We start from the raw sequence: 17,575 nt of genomic DNA on the forward strand, positions 1-17,575 counted from the left end.
GTTCCACAAATGATGGACCAGAGGGGTGAAATGGGATAGGGTCTTCTCTGTAGTGTCACCCCAATTTCACTGTGGAAATATACCATGCGGTACACATAATATCCCAGAATTAGTCTTAGATATGTCCTTTCTCCAGGCTTTTATGGGATATCAGTTCACTTCTAATATATTTACCTGCTCTGTTTATTTAAATGGATATGGTAATGTTGTTTTAAATACTGTAGCCATACTCTGGATGTAAGACATACTAAATACATTCTCAAATAAATAAATAAATAAACAAACTTGTGCCTGGAAACTTGAATTGTGCCTGGAATGAATTGGAAATCAGTTATGAAGTATAACCAAATATCATATGTTCACCTAATTTGTGTATATTACTGTGATTGCCATTTTTAATTCAGAATTGTTTGGAAGTAAATGGAATAATAGAAATGTGTATTCTTCATGAACTATGATGTGAGTTAGAAAATAGCTGATTTAAAGAAGTAAAAGTTGGATTTCCAGGATGTAGTAAAGTCCAGACTATGTAGCTGGAAGGCCTAACTACTCATGACTTCATTGGCACCTACTGGGGATTTCCCTTCAAACCAAATACAATCTCAGAATTTTCTTCAAGAGTGCACCAGGGGGGGATGTCCCTTCCCCTATGCACTGATACCATTAATCATCATCCCCCATAGCTGATGTAATTTACATTTTTAAAAACCTGCATGTAGTTTGGTCACAAGTAACAATGAATTTTTTTCTATCCCCATATTGATCTATCACAGATTTCACCAACCTGCTGTCCTCCAGCTATTTCGGACTACAACCCATCTGCCATGTGCCACTGAGTGGAGTTGTAGTCCAAAACAGCTGGGAAAGGCTGGTCCATCCACACCATTTTGCTTCACCCTATTAGAGTTGCAATGACTATGAAAACTAGTGCCAGGCCAGCATTAGGAGGGTATCATGTTAAAAGAAGATAGTGATCAGGTGTTAGCAACTGAGTACAAGATTCTCTCCCTCTAATCCAGCCTTTCCCAACTAGTGGGCCGCTAGATGTTGTTGGACCACAACTCCCATCAGCCTCAGCCAGCATTGCCAATGGTCATGAAAGATGGGAATTGTGGTCCAACAACATCTGGTGGCCCACTAGTTGGGAAACGCTGCTCTAATCCTTTTGAACCCTCATCATCCACACTCATTGGCCTAGTTTATATGTCACATCACACTATGCCTTACCAGAACCTTGGTACAGCTTGTGGCTAAAGAGTAGGGGTAGGGGGTGGACAAAGCAGTTGTGATATCCCCTCTGGGAGTCAACACATTCACACAGTCCTGGTCAGTCATAGTTTGGCATACTATAGCGTGTGAACCACACCAGCCTTTCCCAGCCTTTGGGTCCCTAGATGTTGCTGGACTACAATTCCCATCATTCCTCACCAATAGCCATGCTGGTTGGGGCTGATAGGAGTTGCAGTCCATATCTGGGGAACCACATGATGGTGAGACCTGGGCAGCTGTTTGAAAGTGCCCCTTGTTATTGAGAAAGTAAAACATCCCCCACCACACACACTTTTCAATAATACACATAATACCTTGGAATAAAACAGGTATCATTTTTATAAGGCTTGTTATCAGCCAACATTTACATAATACCTCAGTTAACAAATTCTCCAGGAATGAAGCTCCTTTTATGGAAAGCTTTTCTTAAGGTGAAACTAACTAGCTTTGATGTGCTATGGATAAACTTTCAAGCCTGTGTCTTTGCTTTAAGGTGAAACTGACTAACCTGTGCCTTTGCTTTGCTATAAACTTTCAAGCCTATGCCTTTCCTTTGCTAGGCTGAAACTGACAAGGTTGTATGTTTGCTTTGCCTTAAGATCTCTTGCTTTCTTCCAGGGCTGGGGAGGGAAAGATCCAATACAATTCAGAGGAGAAGAAGGGGAGTGTGTGTGTGGGTGCCAGGTAGGCAACCTTTAAAGCCCCTGTTGAAGCTCCCACACCAACTATGAGTAGGTGTAAAACCTTTCCCTATTATTTCCATGTTATTCCAACGTCTTGTACCAAAGTTTCTGTTAAAGAAATAATGCCCAGCAACACATCTACTTTGTTAACTGAGGTATTTGTTTTAGTGCAGATTTCCCTTGTATTTCTTTCCTAGAGGCAAACTGGGTTACAGACTTGAATGTGTTGATTCTGTCTCAAGTCAGTTGCAATTACTTTCTGTTCTTCATCTTCAGTGCTGATGGTAAGGCTCTCTTCTCACAAGCTGTCCTATCACATCAATTCCCGAGATTGCTTACCAGTTACCATTATTGAAGCAAAGTTGCTTCCATTATCTCTTCTAACCTTTCCTGTTTCGTGTTACTTAGTCTTTTCGTACTATATTCTTGTAAGAGGAAAATCACTTGTAGTGTACCCCAGAAACAACCGTGATTGATAGGAAATCTATCCTTCTAGAATGCCAGCCAGAAATAATGATTGCTGTTGGGAACATAATACTAATGTTGCCTAATAAAGCAAAGAATTATCTGTTTTTGGCACCACAAGGGACTAAAAACTTCCCCACTAGTACTGGCATCCATTAACATTTTGCTGCTACCCCTCCACAGTGCATAGACACATATATAGCTTAACAAATCACTAAAATGTGTATAATTTAAAAGACCATCAATAATTACCTCAGAAAAAAATAAATTTTGCTAGATGTGCATGTTAGAAGGCAGGCATTTGTCCCCCTTCCCCCGCATGTCTACAGACAGAAACTTTAGTCAAGGCTATAATTCTAACTCTGCTTACCTGAGAGTAAGTCTCACTGAGTTCAATAGGACTTACTTCTGAGTAGACATGGTTAGGATTGCACTGAAGCTTCTGTATTGAGAGGCCAAATGTCATTCTGCAAATGGAGACAGAAAGAAATGCAAGAGATTGGTGGCTTAATGAGATATGGAGCGTTGCCAAGATAGTTAAATTCATATTTTGTTAAGTGCCCAGATTGGCTGACAACCTTCTGACAATTTCCATACTAGATGGAAATTTAAATTTTGGAGGTTGTGAAATTTAAGAGAGTGTACTAGGCCCCATCTACACTATACATTTAAAGCAGTATCATGCTACTTTAAACAGTCATGGTGTCTCCCAAAGAATCTTGAAAACTGTAATTTCTTAAGACTGCTGAGAGTTGTTAGAGAACCCCTCACAGAACTACAATTCACTGTGTGGTTTGGCAATCTCAGGGCCTTCTCAGTAGTGGCCCCCAAATTATGGAATGATCTTTGTGATGAGGTGCGCCTGGCGTCAACACTGTTATCTCTTTGGTGCCAGGTCAAGACTTTCCTCTTCTCCCAGGCATTTTAGCATGTGTTTTAAATTGTTTTTATATTGTTTTAAATTTTAAAATTGTGTTTTAAATTGTTTTTAAAATATATGTGTGAAATTGTATATATTTTTTAATGTTTTTGATTGCTGTAAACTGCCCAGAGAGCTTCGGCTATGGGGCGATATACAAGTGCAATCAGTCAATCAATCAATCAATCAATGTCCCTCTTCCCAGGGGAACTCTGGGAAGTGTGCAGCAGTTGTGAAAAAGGCACAGGCCATGCTAGGGATCATTAGGAAAGGAACTGAAAATAAAAGTGCTGATGCTATGATGCTATTATACAAAGCTATGGTACAACTGCATTTGGAATACTGTGTACAGTTCTGGTCACGTCACCTCAAAAAGATAGTGTAGATCTGGAAAAGGTCCAGAAAAGGTTAGCCAAAATGATCAAGGGGATGGAAGAAAGGTTGCAGCATTGGGGGCTTTTTAGTTTAGAGAAAAGATGAGTTCAGAGAAAATTTCAGTATTTGTGAGATTCATTTTAGCTATGATTTGTAAGATGCATTATATTGTTATGTGTTTGGGGGGGTTGAATGGATGATTCCTGTGGGTCCCCTTTCCAGCCTCTGATTTGGAGACTTGTGCCTGGGGGAGAAGAAACTCGCTCTGCTGGTCAGATGAGTCTCTCCTTTGTTAAACAAATACAGTGGCCAGGTAGGATAATGGGATTATCGGTTGCCCAGCAACTTGTGAATGGGCCAGGAAGACCCTTTTGTCATTGAAACTCTTCTGGAGAGCACCCCCCCCCTTCCTGGAGCCCAGGAGAGGCTTTTAGTTTGAGTTGCGTCTGAGAATGCTTGGAGACTGGAGGCAGGCAGACAGACTGGCTCTCTGCACCATGGCATTTGGGGTGCCTCCTGTAACACTGATGGAAAAGCTGGATATTGAACTGCTGATGCCCTGAAGCTCAGGTTGGAATGTATGTAAATAAATAAGACATATTTCATAAAGACATAGCAGTCTCCGCTGACCTTCCCAAAGGAAACCAAACCCTGGAGGAGCGCAGGGACCCCTGAAATCTCACCGCTCGGAGATTGGGGAGGCACACAACAATATAATACATATCTTTTTGTTCTTCCGTACCTAATTTGTTTATGCTGCTTATGCATATTACAGAGGGAAATAAAAATAATAAAAAAAGGAAATTCTAAGTAAGTGTTCTTTTTGTCCCTAGTAAGTTAGCCAATGGACATATCTGGAAGTTATTTATGGCAGGATGTAATAGTATTGTTATGTTGACAAAACAACTTGGAAAGTTCAATTTGAAAAAGCTCTGTTATTGAAAAAAATGGATTGCATGGGTGATCAATCACTAGCATTAAAGGATTATGATAGGAAAGGACAGACAAATGTTGGTGTGTGTGGCAGGTCACCAGGACTCACCACCATGTCCCTTTACTCCCACCCATAGCATGGGCCAGATTGAGCCAGTTGTAGCCTGCTCCTATCACACGCAGGTGTTGCATGCTTGCTAGCTGATTGAACAGCTGTCTAGAGCAGCTGCTACAGATGGCTGGGAGCAAAGGGGAAGGGTGGATGTGTGTGGTGTTCCTGCTTATAATGTAAATATGGTAAGTGCTGGCTATATAGAAGACATATGGTAAGTGGGGTGAAAGAGGAGGGGGAGTACATGAGCAGTAGAATGCTGGATGATTGGCTGAGCGTTTGAATGGCTGGGAGTATAAATGGAAGAATGACAATTGAATCTGTGGTGAATTGTGTGGTGGATGTTGGAGGTTGAGAGAGGTGGGGGAGAGGTTTTGGTGGTGTTTGGAGGTGGTTGTTGTTGAGAGTGAGTCGGAGTTCTGAGGCAATTAATGAGAAGTAAAGTACATGTCAGAACATATATGAAACCATAAGCTTGTCAACAAAGTAATTAAGTAATCTTGTTATTTCTAATACTAAATAAATATTTCTTGGTTAAACAAAAGCCTGATTCCTTCAGCTGGGAAACACAAACCAGGGGGAATAGCAAAGTAACCAAGGCTGAACAGTTGTATCGAATGGTGGCAGCGGCGGACCGGAGGAAAGTGTATCCAGTCCCACAGAGAAACCCAGGGCTGTATGCTTCAGTGGAAGAGGCTGCAGGGGGGTTTGGGAATTGCCTATACCCATAGACACAAGGTATCAAGATAGCCTGGCAGAGACTAAGGCACAGTCTAAAGGTTATAAGAGATACAGAGTGTTGGGTAGTAAGGCCTAGCAGGGGGATCTTCTGAGAGCTGTGCTAGAGCTGTAAAAGGTAAGCTGGTAGCCACAAGTGAGAGCTTCACAGGTGATGCCGGGGAAGGACGTCACATGTGGTGGCTGTAGCAGTGGGATACGAACAACAGAGAGTCCCTAAAAGTGGTGCAGCAAAAAGAAATAACAAACAAAGATTACTTGTGAGAGTGACTGGCAAAGAGTGTGTGGTAAAGTGTGAGTGAACTCCTAAAACATGGCTGAATATATAAAGATGAAAAGAGAGGAGCTGGTGCAGAAGTGCATAACATGCAATTTACCTCACGAGGGTAAAGAGGTAGATGAATTGCGAGTGGCATTAATAACGCATACATCAGTCCAACACAAACAACCTGACAGGGAAGAGACCCCAGAAGGGTACTCAAGCAATCCCGCTTATATAGAATATTTAAGAGAGAAGTTAAGATGGGAACGTGAGGAAAAAGATAAGGATAGAGAGATTGCAATGGTGAAAGTGAGAATGGAGGCTGAAAGTTTTAAGATGCAGGCTGATGAGAAAGAAAAACAGCAGAAGTTGGAAATAGAAAGAATGAGCGTGGATGCTGAAATACAAGTGGAAAAGTTAAAATTTGAAAGAGAGAAGTTTCATTCTGATGAAACAAGGAAAGACAAAAATTAAACAAAAATCAAGGTTACACCAAAAGACTTTGCGGTGTATGAGCCTGGACAAGACCCACAGATTTACCTCAACACCTTCAAAAAGGCAGCTCAGATGTGGGGGCTACCGGTAGATAAATATATGCAATATTTATCAAATTTGATCAAAGGGGAATTGGCAGAGGTATACCAATATTTCCCCTCAGACAGGCCTGTCACATATGCCAAGTTTAAAGAGGCAGTGTACAAAAGATTCAGACTGGGTCCTGACTATTTCAGAAAGTTATTTCGAAACTGCCAGATCCAGGCAGGGAGGTCTTTTGTTGAACTGGAAGCAAAATTGGAGGACATATTTGGAAAGTGGATGGGAAGTGCCAAAGCTCAGTCAGTAGAAGAGGTGAAAAGCCTCATGATACTGGATCAATTATACCATCAGTTACCACCAGAAATAAGGCTCCTTGTCAAAGACTGTTCCCCTAAATCTGTTCAAGAGGCAGCAGAGTTGGCAGATCACTTTGCCTCCAATAGAACTGGCTGGGTGGGGAAAACATCAAGAGAGTTTAAACCCAGACCATATAATGGTGGCAGAAAGGATGTGGTACCACAGCGAGTGAGCCCTCCAATAAAATCTGAAGGGCACAGGACACCCCAGAGTGGATCTGTGTACCCCAAAATGGAGGATAAATTATGTTATAAATGTGGTAGACCGGGGCACCTACGTTTCCAATGTGAGGTTGCCAACCCCATTGGTAATCTTGCTCAGGGAAGGGCAGTGAAAGCAGAACCAAGGGAGTTAGAAACAAAGAAAGTTCAGTTCTGCCAGATAAACTGGACAAATGTACAAGATTTTGATTCAAGTCTGAGGAAAGAAGTGAGTGTGCAAGGGGCAAATTATTGGGCATTGCTGGATACTGGTGCCGCTCAGACATTACTGAGGCCAGATTTGATAAAATCTGAGGAAATATTACCTCAGGAAACGGTGACAATCCAAGGAGTGAGGGGTGAACCAGAAAGCATACCCATGGCCCTGATAAAATTAAAGCAGAGAGGAAAGGAGGAGATCTGTAAAGTGGGTATTAATGCCCAACAACAAGAACCAGTGATACTGGGAAGAGATGTTATGGGGGCACAAGGAAAAATATATGTTGTGACTCAAAACCAAAGGAGCAAAGGAACAGAAGCCATTTTAGCCAGCTCTGAACAAAACAGGGTAGAATCTGCGGTTGAGACTGAGGTCGCCATAGCAACCCCTAGCAGGCCTGCTGAGAGAGACACAGTTTCGAATGGTCTCTACTGCAGAGGCACAGCAGTTCAGAGAAGAGCTGGATAAGGATGAAAGTTTGAAGCAAATGAAGGATCTAGCCCTTACACAAAGGATTCCCTTTACTGACAATCTGAGGGATCAAATTGTGTGTGAGAATGGGATTTTGTACAGACTGTGGATGCCTGCTGAGAGAGAGAATGAATGTGAACCAGTCAAACAGAAGGTGGTGCATGTCAATATGCTCAAACCATATCACACCAGGGATGTTAAAGTTTTACAGGTCACCTTGTTCCCTGAGGGTAATGGTCCTGAACTTCCAGATTTGGTACAGGAAAGCAAAGCAAAAGGAGGAGTAGATCAATTGGAATGGTCAGAGGAGGTGGAGGAAGAAGTCAAGAAAGAGATTCTAAGAGTTTAAAAAAATTATGGGGATCTCTTCAGCAACAAACCTGGCCGAACCAGTATAGCCAGACATTCCATTGATACTGGAAATCATGCCTCAATCAGATCTGTTCCGTACTGTGTGAATGGGAAAGTTTTGAATGAGATTAGAAAGGAGGTTGAAGACATGTTGGAACTAGGGGTGATCAGGGAATCCATCAGTCCCTGGGCCTCAAGTATTGTACCGGTTCCGAAAAAAGATGGAACCATGTGGTTTTGTATTGATTATCAATTAATCAATAAATTACTGTCCCAGATGCGTATCCTATGCCTAGGGTGGACGCAATGTTAGAGCTATTGGGAGCAGCAACCATTATCTCTACCATAGATCTGTGTAAAGGATTTTGGCAGATGGAATTAGACGAGCAATCCAGCGCCAAAACTTCCTTCAGTACACCAGATGGGTTTTATGAGTATGTGACTTTATCCATGGGACTAAGGAACTCACCAAGTTCTTTTCAGAGACTAATCAACACTGTGTTGCGAGGCATGTTGGACTTTGCTGTGGCCTATATAGATGACGTGGCCATTTTCAGCAAGTCAGTTCCTGAGCATGTCCAACACCTGACAACAGTGTTAGAGGCATTTAAGAAAGCAGGGCTAACTATAAAAGCCAATAAATGCCAGTTTGGTTTGAATGAAGTGATCTATTTAGGACATAAGGTGGGGAGTGGGAAAATAACCCCCTTATGGAGCAAAGTTGAGGCAATACAATTGTGGCCCATCCCCTTAACTAAAAAGCAAGTTGGCATTTTTAGGTGTGGCTGGTGTCTACCGTAAATTTATAAAAGTTTTTGGGGAAATAGCAACCCCCTTGCATGAGCTAACAAGGAAAAAGTGTGCTGAGCATGTGGTGTGGACGGATGAATGTCAAAAGGCTTTTGACCTTCTAAAGCAAGCCTTTTGCCAAGGGCCTGTATTGATAGCACCAGATTTCGAGCAACCACTTCTCGTGGCTACAGATGCGTCAGACCTAGCGCTGGGAGTCGTCTTGCTGCAAGAGAGGGGAGGCACCAGACATCCAGTGGTGTATCTTAGTCACAAGCTGACATCGTGGGAGAAGAATTATTCATCAGTCCAAAAGGAATGCCTAGCGGTCGTGTGGGGACTGAGCAACTTGCGCCCATACATTTGGGGACGAAGATTTACAGTGACAATGGATCATCGAGCATTGCTATGGTTAGAGACTATGAGAAATAATAACACCATGTTGCAGAGGTGGCCCTGGGCTTTACAAGATTACCAGGTGGACTTTAAGTTCATAAAAGGCAAGGACAATGTATTGGCCGATGGACTTTCAAGGCAGGTGGCCGGGACTGCAGTGACGTGACCCAGACGTGGGTGTGAAAAGACATTTTACCCTAAGAGACTTGTTTTTTATTATTAATGCGTCGTATGAATCCTAGAGCAGGAATAATACTTTGCTGTTATTTTAAGGGGGGGGAATGTGATGTTCCTGCTTATATTGTAAATATGGTAAGTGCTGGTTATATAGAAGACATATGGTAAGTGGGGTGAAAGAGGAGGGGGAGTACATGAGCAGTAGAATGCTGAATGATTGGCTGAGCATTTGAATGGCTGGGAGTATAAATGGAAGAATGACAGTTAAATCTGGGTGGTGAATTGTGAGGTGGATGTTGGAGGTTGAGAGAGTTGGGGGAGAGGTTTTGGTGGTGTTTGGAGGTGGTGGTTGTTGTTGAGAGTGAGTCGGAGTTCTGAGGCAATTAATGAGAAGTAAAGTACATGTCAGAACATATATGAAACCATAAGCTTATCAACAGAGAAACCCAGGGCTGTATGCTTCAGTGCAAGAGGCTGCAGGGGGGTTTGGGAATTGCCTATACCCATAGACACAAGGTATCGCGATAGCCTGGCAGAGACTAAGGCACAGTCTAAAGGTTATAAAAGATACAGAGTGTTGGGTAGTAAGGCCTAGCAGGGGGATCTTCTGAGAACTGTGCTAGAGCTGTAAAGGGTAAGAAGAAAACCTGATGTTCCTGTCTGCTGGTAGCCACAAGTGAGAGCTTCACAGGTGGTGCTGGGGAAGGATGTCACACTGTGCATCAAGACAGGACAATTTAAAAGGCCCTAAGATGCAGGGAAGGATGAGGGGGAGGAGCATGAGAAGGGAAAATTGAGATGGGAAATAGAGACAAAATGATAGGTTTGAGAAAGTTAGATGGAGGAACAGGTGGGCCTCTGAATGATCTTAATGCGCAGGTAGGCTGATATGGTAGAAGTGGGCCTTCAGGTATCCAGATCCAAAGTCATTTAGGGCTGTAAACATTACCTGACACCTTGAATGGGACCTGGCCAATGCCTTTAACACTGGTGTTATAATGATTCTGCCTTTCTGACTCACCAGAAGTAGCACTATATTGTGCTGCAAGACCTTTTGTCTGAAGAGCGTCTTTCCTCTCATATAGTACCCGGGAGTGGGGGCATCTCAGACAATCCAGCTCATTCCTTCCATGAAGTAATGGTGGCACCCAGGGGAGGCAACCAAAGAGTGAGAGACTGTCAAAGCTGGCTACAGAAGTATGCACGAGAGAATATGGAACAAAACAGGTTTGCCTGACCCCAAGGGAGATTGTTGTAAGACGTAACATTCATCTGCCTGTGACCTGTTTTTCAAGGGCCTGAAGAGATTCCTTGCCTTAACTCCACTACATGTCTCACAAGCAGGTATGGGATCTGTTGGCCGGTGCTGGTTTGAAAGCATTCTGTTGACCTAACAGGCTTGTATTCTCCCCCTCTCCTCACCCCAGCTGACCCCTAAATCCATTTTGGGTTTTCCCCAAAACCTCCAGAGCAGATTTGGGATGGCATAGAGAGAGGAGAGAAGGGAAATCCCATTGTGCTAGTGCTAATCCTTGCCCTAGCATAACTATTTAGTTGAATATTACCCATGCTGCCTCCTATAGGAGTGCCATCATTTCCTTGTCTGTTTGTAAATAAATGGAAATGTTGGCAAATAGTACAAAGGCGGTGAAGGTTTTCAGGGCTCTCTCTCATCCAAAGGAAACTAAATCCCTTTGTTGTTGAACTTCTCATCAGTTGGGGAAGTGTAGGGATTGCATTAAAGTATTTAGAACTGTATTAAATCCAATCAATAATTAATCAGAGGTAGTGTGCTTCTGAACACCAGTTGCTGGAAACTGCAGGGTACTCTTGCACTCAGGTCCTGCTTGTGGGCTTCCCATGGGCATCTGGCTGGCCACTGTGAGAACACGATGCCTGATCCAGCAGGCTCTTCTTATGTTCTTACCTCACGAAAGTTTGCACAAAGAAAAGGAAACTAAAAAAAGATCAAGAATACTAATGCTATAAGCTTTCTTTTATGGACAGTTTAAAGGCCAAACAATATTTTAAGGATTTCAACAGGGAAACCATTGGGGTTTGGACTTGTTTGAAAGGAAATTGTGAACCCTCCAAGACCATGTCCTTACATAACCTGTAGTTTCAAATATAAAGTGAGGAACAAAATGGATGTGAGAGGTTCTAAACAGCCTTGCATGAAGAGATACTTGCCAAGGTCTCCTTCTCTTGCCCATCCTGCTGTGAAGGAGCATTTCAGCATGGTGACAATATTTACTTCATGCAGCATTTCACTTGTCAGCATGTTACTGTGCATTCTTAGGCTTAGAAGGAAGTTTGTAATGTTTCCTTTTATTTATAAGTATATAGGTTAAGCATAAATGAGGGGATAGCATTAATCACTTTCACAGATGTCCCACAAGGTTCACTGCTTCCACACCAAATTTCTAGGGGGAAACCCAGCAACCTAAGATGTTTCCAGAGTCAAGTCATCTCTCTGTCCCTTGCAATCTGGCTTTCCCCCAAAACTACTAGTCTAAGCTTTTTAACACACATAGCTTAATGACATCATATCCAGCAAAGGGAGAGGGAAGGGATGCCTCCTTCCAGAATAGTCCCAGGCTATTTTCTCATCATTCTAAGGAAGATGAACTAACAATTATTCAATACCAAAATCTATCATCTTAATTTATCTAATGTGCTTGGTCAGATCTGTTCAACCAGTCTTGTCCATCCTAGCAATCTCTTCACAGAATCACAAGGATGAAGGGGACCTGGAGAGGTCATCCAACTGAAATCTTATAACAGATATGTTGTTATAACTAGGAACAAATAAACACAAAAAAAACCCTGAGAAATTTCACTAGTCTTATCAAAACTTTTTAGGCTTGCCTCTTGAATTTTTTTAAATTTGTTTTTGGTTTTGCCATTTGCCAGGTATTTTGTCTGAGGAGCAATATTCAAAACTCTTGACATTTTTTTGCTGTGGGCAAAATTAATTTTCATAGGAACACATAGTATTGCTTTCCCTCCCTCCTTCCCCAGCTCGCCATTAGAAATCTTGCTACATTTTTGGTATCCTTCAAAGTTCCTTTACCTGAGGAACCCCCAAATTCACTTTTACTTCACTTTAAGCAAAATTTTGGGAACAATTCTACTTTTGAAGGATGTTGCTCTAATATTTAACAATATCAGTGAAAGGATGGGAGAAGACTTGTACAACTAATGGCAGCTATTTGGAAAAGATAGGCCTACCTTCTTGCCACAGACTTGCTCCATTTCTGAGCCTCAAGCAGATGTAGACTGCATATTTTCAAACTACTCCCTAAGGGTTTAGTTGCCAAAAGTCCTTGCTTTGTTTCCTTAGCACAAAGCCTTCTCCCTTTAGACTTGACCGTAGCCCCTTAGCTTAATTTCCAGCCAGCATCTAGGCTGATGGTAGCTGGAAATCATTTACAAAGATGAGTCACTTTCCAGTTCAAGACAACCTTCCTTTCTTTTTTCCCATGGGTTGCTGAACTCATTTGGGGACAGGGTTTTTGTGACTTTTAATGATTTCCTAAAAGATAGAACTGCAGCAGCTGTAACTTTTTTTCCCCCATCATAGCCTTGCACATAATCGGCAGTGACCTTTGTGGGAAGCTATCTGGTTTGGTATATAGATTTGTGGGGGCCATATAGTAATACTGGTGCAATAGCATATTTTATGATGATGCTGTGAAGCACATATTGTGAAAGCATCATTAGAGGTTGATGTGGTAAGTTTTAGAATCAAACTGATTTACACTGATTTTTTAAATTTTTGCAGTGATTTTTAAGAATTGCCCGTGCCTTTCTCCCTATAGCTCATTCACAGGAACTGTATAGTTCTAAATATGTCTGTTCTATGGGTCAAACTAGAATTTACATTAAATGCCTTTTTGAACTTAGCATGTGCATCTATTTTTTTTAATGCTAATAGCAATCACTGGTGACACAGCTGGTAATCATCAGGATCACAACAGGTGGGAAGGAGGACTTTGCCCTGTATTTGCTGAAATTGCTGTTTTCATCAGGAGGAAGGCCCTGTGTGTGTATGCAGGCATGCACTAAATACACTGACTGTGAGCACATATTCTAGGATTCTTTAACCTCCAAAAGAGTGGGCACTGGTTAGGGATGTCAACTGTTGTTCTCTCAGTTTCTTATTTTTCCATCTTAAATTCAGTTCTCCACATTTCTGCAGCAATTTATGAGTGTGTTTTTTAATCCTCATGAAAATTTTCAGCATTTTAGTCCAAATTTCTCCTAATAAACACATTTTTAGGAAGTTTTGACTAATGTACAAATTTTTGAAGCCATTTCTTGTCATGTAATGAATTCTGCATGTTATGTTTACTTGTATATTCATTTTTATACATACTTTCCCCTAATATATGTGTTTTTGTAAATATTGATTGGCAAACTGTATCGCAAAATTTGAGTAAGTTCAAATTTAGAAGAATGGCTTCGTTTTGGTTCTCATATTGTTCTGGAAAGTGTACATTTGATAGATTGAACTCGAAATGTGAACTGAATCAAAATGCTCACCCATTCATGTGCTGGTTAAGGAACTTTACCCATGGAGACTTATGAATCCATGTGGTTTTGAGAACACTTTGGAGATTTATCGATTGATATGGCTATCACCAGCCTGGTGGACCACTGGTTTTAACAACTGTCACAGGTTTCTTCAAGTTTTCCTCTTAAGCATGAAGTAGGAGTAGGACTAGATCAGCAGGCCACATCCTGACCTATGCATGCTCAACTGCATGTGTGAATACTGGAGGCATGGTCTGTGAGTGCAACTGAATGCTGGAGTGCACTGAGTGCATGAAGGGGAGTTACTGAACAAAACTAAGGTATGGACACAATTCTGCACAAATAGCCTCTTAACAGACAATAAAACAGGATGTATCTTTGGCTTGAACAGAAGCTCTATCACAGCATCTAAACAATGTTATCTAGCTGGTTTCTTCCAAATAGCAAAGGGCCTATAACATTCAGCTATCCCAGGAGGTAAATAATCCCTGATAGATTGCTGTGAGCAGTTTCATAGATACTGTATACATAAAATTATACGTATTTCTCCTGACTTGGATTCTGCCATTTTTTGCAGGTAAGAGGTGGTGGCATATGAAGCTTCTGATTGTACCATGTTGTTGGATAAGCGTATCAGCTGAGGATGTGGACAAGAATTTTGGAAACTTTAAACAGGGTACTTGGCTTGCCCTTGACCATCATGATGTCTTGCTACAATTCTTTTTAACAGCTTAGAAATAGGGTGTGGTGGTTCCTTCAAGAGTAAAAAGAAACTATAATTTGCCTTCAATAAGAAAAGCCTTCTTTTTCTGATGTAAATAGTTCTCATCTAATTTTGAGTCTGCATGATGGAGTGGGCAGCTTGGGACAGCTCCAGGTTCTCTTGGAGAAAAAGGATTTCTGGACTTACACAAATTGGGGCAGGATTCAGAACAGAAAGTGCTTTATCCTTTTGCAAGCATCTGAAAACATGACTGTTTTCGAGCACATTTTCATGGGTTGACATAATATGAGATCATGGTATTAGTTAATTGCTGCTGGTTAGTTATTCATATCTGCTGAGTGTTTTATTGATAGGCCTTTGTTTTTCATTATGATTGCTTTTGCTGATTTTATTGTTGTTTTAAGATCTTTAGCTGTTCACGCTTCAGGTGTTGTTCCGAACAGAGAACTGTAGAATAGAAATAAGCAATGATGTAATACTTAGATTCATAGTTAAACTAAAAACAAAGGGTGGGTAGGAAACAGAAAGATATGGATTAGGGTTGGGAGACCTAGGATCAAATCCCAACTCAGCCATGAAGTTAACTGGGTGACTATGGGCCAGTCACCATTTTTTTCAGGTCAACCTGCCTCACTAGCTTGTTGTGGTGATAAAATGGAGGGGAGCATGTATGCCACTTTGAACTCCTTGGTGGGATAAAAATGTCATTTAAAAAGTAAGTTTACATGAGAAGAAACACTCCACTATGTAATTCTTTATGGCTTTTTTCTCCCTATGGATAGAAACTGTAGTGCTTCCTTTTCCATATTGAAATATTGGTCCTCAAACTTTTCCTGGTGAAATGTCTATGAAATCACAGTATAGTAAATAAATGATTTCCACACACCTCTTAAACAGAAGCTTTCTTCCTTATTCATCTGTTATTCTTACAAAAGGAATTAATTATTGACAATGTTTATTTACTTTAACATAACATAAACTGAAGAGCCTGCCAAAGAACTGACCTTTAGAAAGCTTCATGGTCTGTTAGAAACTATAGAACTCGCTCTATAGATTTCCTTAGGGTGGGGTTATGAAGGTGCCAGATTTTCCACTTTGATGGGGCATTAGTCCCCTTAAGGCAAAATGGGATGGCAAAAACCTCCAGCATTAAGAAGATTCTCCATCTTGCTACTACTTCGTCCTGAGATCCACCATCTCTCCAACATTAATATTACAATGTATAGACTCTACCTTGCAGAGCAGGGATGGGGAACCTGTGGCCCTCCAGATGTTGTTAGATTATCACTCACATCATCCCTGACTATTGGACACACTGGCTGGGGCTGATGGGACAACAACATCTGGAAGGCCACAGGTTCCCCACTTTTTCTGCAGTGTCTTTTACAGCATAGGAGGCCAGAGAAGTCAGATGGACCATAGTAAGTCTCCAGTGATATATATTGGACAATGTATTGCAGCCTTCAAATATGAAAGCTGGGTGCTCCTATAGTTATGAACTAATTTGTATAAAACCTGCATAGTTTTTGGTTGTTTGAACAGCTTGGGCCAAAATGCACATTAGAGTTTTGTGTAACTTTCACATTTTATAAAAATGAGTAGCAGCCTCTGGAAGCTGAAATCATCAGCAGAAGAATAGTGGGTGAGGAAGGAGTGCCCATCTTATCCTGCCAGTTGTTTTTCCTCTCAGACTCATCTACCTTGAACTGCTTTTCTCTACAGGGAAAATATATAGAGGTAACTTTCTTTTACTGATGATTTTCATTTTTAAATGTTGGTAAAAAGTTACAGAGATTCTGAGTAATGTGTAGTTTGGCTTTTTGATACATACAAACACATGGAAGGCAGCAACTGAATGATGTTAGTACAACTGTGTCATTAATTGCTATGCACTTTGCTTTATTAATGGTTTGCTTGCTCTTTGGTGGTGGTGGCTGGCAAAAGCAACAAACGTTCTTGCTTTTACTTGAATACTGAACTTCAAGTAGTAGCTATCTTCTACTAGTAACATCCTGGAGCTATATAGATTCCTAAATTAATAGCTTACTGGCTCATTGTAATGTTGATTGTTAGAAGAAACTGGTTTGGATCCAGAGAAGCACTGGCGGAAAAGAGCAGGTGGAAGGTGCCTTTCCAACCCTCCTCACTCTGTTAGTTTCCAAATGCCCCACTCAGGATCTCCTGAACGTCGGGAGACCATCACTAATTGGATGGGCTGTGGTGTAAGACACTGTTCTTCAACCTTGGGTCCCCAGATGGTGCTGGATTACAACTCCCATCCTTCTTGGCCATTGGCTAAGCTGGCTGGGGTTGATGGGAGTTGTAGTCCAACTACATCTGGGTACCCAAGGTTGAAGAACGGTGTTGTAAGACGCTGAATGTGATGGGAAGGTCACCAAAAATTGGACAGATGAATCTTCCAGGATCTCTGCTCACACAAGGTGCCCCTACCCAAATTTTCAAGATCCCATTTCAACACTTTCTGAGCTTTGCTTCAATAAATCCAAGCTTTTTATTTGATGACAGCTGCATCCTGATCACAGAAGGGTCCTCACCACAGTCTACTCAATTCAGAAGGGTTCCCTGACCCTCAGGAGAGGCTTTTCAGGGTAATTGGGGGGTTGGCACAAGGAGGAGGGGAGCAAACAAGCAATCAAATCAGTGTCTGCTGAAAACAAAACTCAGAAAGTGATGAAAATATAGAGCTATTGCCTCATGTATGTGATATCCTCCGTGGGCTGTTTGTACTGCCTGTTTATGCTTTACATCAGAGAATTCAGATCTATATACAGCATGAAAAATGAAAGAGCCATATGGGCATAACAGGATGAAAAACTGGAATCAATGGAACTGAAAAAGGACAGCATATAAAATCAATCTGACAAAGAAACATTGACTTCCTGCCATGGCAACCATGATGTGCATGCTTGGTATTGGCTTTAATAAGGCACAGACAGTTCCCCTATCTCCTCTCCAGAGCAAATTCTCCCTTCTGTTCCCATTTCATGAATCTGTCTAGGCATAAAGATCATCCTTTGAGGAGCTTGTCTGAGTGGCCCTG

The 17,575-nt window shown here is 41.5% G+C and overlaps 1 long non-coding RNA gene across 1 annotated transcript; it reads left to right on the plus strand.

Moving 5' to 3' along the window:
- Window positions 1-4,854: 4,854 nt before the first annotated feature.
- On the plus strand, window positions 4,855-15,399 carry LOC133389953 (uncharacterized). The gene is made up of 3 exons (XR_009764233.1): window positions 4,855-4,941; window positions 10,340-10,598; window positions 14,368-15,399. It is a non-coding gene; the product is annotated as an uncharacterized LOC133389953 (long non-coding RNA).
- Window positions 15,400-17,575: the final 2,176 nt, after the last annotated feature.

The sequence above is a fragment of the Rhineura floridana genome, chromosome 8, assembly GCF_030035675.1.
Source record: "Rhineura floridana isolate rRhiFlo1 chromosome 8, rRhiFlo1.hap2, whole genome shotgun sequence".
NCBI lineage: Eukaryota > Metazoa > Chordata > Lepidosauria > Squamata > Rhineuridae > Rhineura > Rhineura floridana.